This window comes from Topomyia yanbarensis, chromosome 2 (assembly GCF_030247195.1).
Source record: "Topomyia yanbarensis strain Yona2022 chromosome 2, ASM3024719v1, whole genome shotgun sequence".
Taxonomy (NCBI): domain Eukaryota; kingdom Metazoa; phylum Arthropoda; class Insecta; order Diptera; family Culicidae; genus Topomyia; species Topomyia yanbarensis.
In genome coordinates this window covers 258262486-258267031 of record NC_080671.1, presented here as the reverse complement: position 1 = coordinate 258267031, position 4546 = coordinate 258262486, and the positions used below count along the sequence as shown (strand labels likewise).

Below are 4546 nucleotides of genomic sequence, written 5' to 3'. Positions count from 1 at the left end.
TGTGCCAGGGCATACTTTGATGCGTTTGATTCGTTGCTGCACGGCCGCTTCGTGTAATAATCGGAGACGAATGAAAATCTGCATGGATTAATGGGCGGTTTATTCGTTTGACGTTTTCAGCTGCGTCACTGAATATTGAAAATGAATGCGGCTGAATTTGATCAATTTTCATTCAATGAATTTGAATATTTTTAACTTTGCTTGCGTCGCCAGCAAAATTCATCAGCAGATTATCTTTGGTAAGAGATTGCAGTGCGCATTCACTCATCGGATGGGCATGATTTTTGGAGGCACTGCGACATTTAAAAAAAAATTAAAAAAATTGATAAACCATAACATCCCACTCCACAGACCGTCACATAGCAACACGGGATGAACATGTCAAAAGATCACACGTTGAGCGCAACATTTAAAAAGGTTTTTTAGAGTCGCTTCCGGTCGAAGGTACACGATGACTACGACGTTCATCCGATACATAATACTAGATGAAATCGATGAGCAATTTTGTTGGGTGGTGCTGGCGGATGGTCGTGCTTGGCGTTCACTCGAATGTCAAATGATTTTCGCATGAGGAAACTCATCACATTCGACACATTGCTCGCTAAGCAATATCCTTTCATCCTATGTGCATTTTAACTGAACTTTATTGCGAAACGGTAGTGACAAAACTTGCGCTCGTATTGACGTCCAAGTGATCTTGTTTCTGCTCTTTATGAGGCTCACTATTTTGTTCCAGAAAATTGGCATGTTCTACCGCCGACGAAAGAGTTCAAGGTAAATATGCATGTGCAAATATAGGCGATGTTCGGTTTTACATGTATACGTGTTTTACATTGTTTGCATTGCGTACACTTGTGTGGGTTTATGGGATGACGTTGGGCCATTGCATCGTTTAGCGTAGTCTCCACCAAATAACATACATATGTGTGTTGTTTTGGTGCCCTTGTGACAAACTTTCCCCATATGAAGATTGTAATTGGTGGTGGCTTTATGTTCTCGCTTCTAACTCGTGCGCTGTTTCTGATTTAGAGTCGAAAATTCCATTTTTCACTAGGGCATCGTTCGATAAGATTCTGTAATGAAAAGAATATTACATTTGTCGCTTTGGTAAGTTTCCAAGAATGTCTCGCTACCGTCATGGCTCTAGCTTGTCTTGGAAGTTCCTCTGTGGTTTTACGCGCAGATTTGTTCACAATCCGTGCACTGAAGACATAATATTAGTGGTGCTTGTATTTAAGACTACGACAGATGTAGTATACTCTGGGAATGAAAGACAAAATTTCACTTCAGGAAGATATTTGCAACAACAAAAAAGTACTCACTTCTAAGTAGCAGAGATGGTTGTCAAAATTCCTCCTGCATAACAAACGTGGTACACTATACTGAAACTCATCATTAGCGTCATCCTGAAATTGATCGTCGATATTTTTCAGCAAAATTCTAGTCGGCAGTATTCGGAAGCGTTTAAGAATCGCTCTATAATTATGCAAATTTCACCCAACTCTTCGTTTTCTTCAACCATAATCGATTGATTTACAGATAACTTATCAACCTTGAGTGTATAATATTCGACTCGATCGTCGTCCGTTTTGTTAACTCTGGAAGGTTTTAGGTAAGAGGCAAACTTATACCGGCGCATGTTGGAATTCATGAACCACTTTATGCGTCTGACAAGGGATCGTTTTCTTGCAGAACTGTTCCAAACAATCGAGCCACTGGTACGAACGCACCTCTGTGGGATTTCCCAGATGAACCAACCAGAACTTTTAATATAGGTCCGCGTACCATGCAACGTTGTTCCTTACTAGCATTGGCTGCCACGGAGGGTTCCAATTTTTAGTAAGGTCTGGTACTCCAAGTCACCCTGAAACGTGCGTATCAGCTCGTCAATTCCATTAAAATTTTCGATGGAATCTACTATGGAACTGCTCTGTGTGAGACAATCATACGCAACATATTCCTCCTGTTCTCCTGCTGAGATTTTACATATACACATGTTCCTGCACAACCGTCCTTTACCCTCATTTCCACTTTTACATTAATCTGCCTCAACTGATTTCATTTCGCGCAAATTATTTCATCACAATGCCGGATTTGGGTCTGAAATTGGTATATCTGTTTGAGGAACGCATTCTATGAGCCGCAAACCCCCGGTAATCCACCCAAGATACAAATCTTCACTCCGGGGCAGTAACGAAATTTCCGCTGGGAACAGTAACACGTCGTTTCGTTCCGAAAAGCATAACCGACACAAAGGCTCTCCAAATTATAGTAATTGCTGAGGAAATGGAAATGCGATTATGTATGCTGATTTGAATCATAGTTTTTGTACTTACGTAGATGCCTTGTAGCTTCACTACCGGTCCGATTTCTGTAACTGCATCCATCGATTATCGAAGGGTTTTCGTCGTTTTTGTAACTTTTAAAGAATGGCTAGAAAAATGTAAATCGAATTGTTTTTTTTCTTCTGCAAAAAACAACAAATGTTTTAGGTACCATTTACATGATCCGTCAGTCTTTCGTTGCCGGTACAAAACGTCAACGGAACGTCAAAATTAGCGACATGAAATTCCTATGGAAACATTCAGACACGTAATCATCGGCATGGAACCTTTGATGTACGGAATAATTGAATGTGTACATGAAGAATGAATTCAACTTATTCTGACGGAACAATGACGTGGCGTTGACGTTCTGTCCTGTTGACAGAAGGTGATGTATCGTGTGAACGTACGTTATTTTGACATTTGATGACGGATGGGAGATAATTGAGTGAAGTTAGCTCAATCTCATAGTTGGTGACAATCAAGGTGATCACCATAGGTGATTCCTAAATTTTGGGTGATCACCACTTCATCACTACTGGGTGATAATCACTTAACACCTTACGTGATGCCACCCCAGTATTTTCTCTATCTGCAACATATTAACCCTTAAGTATACCAATTAATTGGTATACGAATTGGAATAGGTTCGCCAAATTTTGGAAGAAGTCTATAAAATAACCCCTTGAAAATTACCTAAAAATTGTTGTAGTTCGATACAATAAAAAATCCCCAAAAATGAAATGTACCTATTAATGTGAAACACAGTGAATAATACATACAATAAAGACCCATTTTTATCAGTCTCATGGTGTATTTTAGGCTGACAAAATGGGGATATTGACTAAATCGGGCAATTTTTTTTTCTTTATAATAAACTGAAGCTGTTAAAATATTCTTCCCGTCCCTTGATGTAGTCTGATAACTATTTCTGATTATGATGAACTTTTTATTTTTGCATATTTCCATCTTCATGATAAGGAAAACATGCTCAAGAAAGGATTTACTCGAATTCAGTCTTGTTCGTCTGCTAGACCCCTCAAACATATGTTCATATTTGGCTGATAAAATCAGGGTTTCAATGTATTATAATAGATATTCAGCATTCGAAGAAGTTTCTTGTGAACGAGTGTAGAACGACTTTGTTTCTACTTACTTGAAGTCAGCGGCGTAGCCAGAAATTCGGTTTGGTGGGGGTTTGGTGAAAATCGATCATACTGTCCAAACGGCATAATTCCGAAACCGTAATTTTTGAAGTTTTAAAATTATGCAGAATTAATTTTTCAGAAAAAAGTAACAGAGTTCGTGTCTAGCGAATTTGTTGAGACTTTATTGTAGTCATGAATATTAACCTGAGAAAAATCACCATAAATACTTCTAGGACGATATACCGTCAAAATTATTTTATCAAATGATGCGCTGTTTAACGTTTGTAAAACTCATCGAAGATACTAAACCTCCGAAGTTGGCGGTTTCAAAATGATGCTATCTTGACATTTGACCTATACATATAATTGGTCATACAACAAAAATCAAATGCTCATCAAAATCGATCAGAACCTGCTAGAATCGAATGGAAATCGTTATTTTTCATAAATTTCTCTCTACATTCGGAAAGTGTTATCCTCGTTATTAATCATATCACGTTTTCGTCTCAACTCGACGCATTCCCAAAAAAACCTGTCTTAATCCACCTAGTGGTGCAATTGTGCTTGTCTCATTTATCCAGACTACGATTCCATGGCTGGTTATGTTCAATACAATGGTGGAAATGAATATTACATGTTCAGTACGATTTACACATACATACAATGGATCGACAGCCACGATCTTGAGATACTATGTGATACTGAAACATCGCTTGAAACCAGCGGCGGATCATGGAGAAAGGAGCTCCAGATCCTGCCGAAAATTTTAAACTTGTTAAGAAATTTTAAACTAGTTTTAATTTTAAAGTAGCTACCCCTCACTGCATACTCCCTCCGGGCCGGTATGATTGACGATTTTTAGAGTGATTGCATAACCTTTCTATATGAGAAAGACAAAAATGTACCAAAGTCCAAAAAAAGTCAAAATACAAATTTGATTTCAGTTTATATGGGAATTTGCTGTGTGATTGCACTCTTCAACTCGTAACTCCGGAACCGGAAGTCCAATCAATAAAAAATTCAATAGCAGCCGATGGGAAGGTTGTACCTTTCATTTGAGACTAACTTTGTGCA

At 38.4% G+C, this 4546-nt stretch overlaps 1 long non-coding RNA gene across 1 annotated transcript; it reads right to left on the bottom strand.

Annotated features, from left to right (window-relative positions):
* Window positions 1-241: 241 nt before the first annotated feature.
* On the bottom strand, window positions 242-2889 carry LOC131683093 (uncharacterized). Its single transcript, XR_009304365.1, has 4 exons — window positions 2337-2889; window positions 1323-2278; window positions 1134-1260; window positions 242-1073 (listed from the first exon to the last, which is right to left on the bottom strand). It is a non-coding gene; the product is annotated as an uncharacterized LOC131683093 (long non-coding RNA).
* Window positions 2890-4546: the final 1657 nt, after the last annotated feature.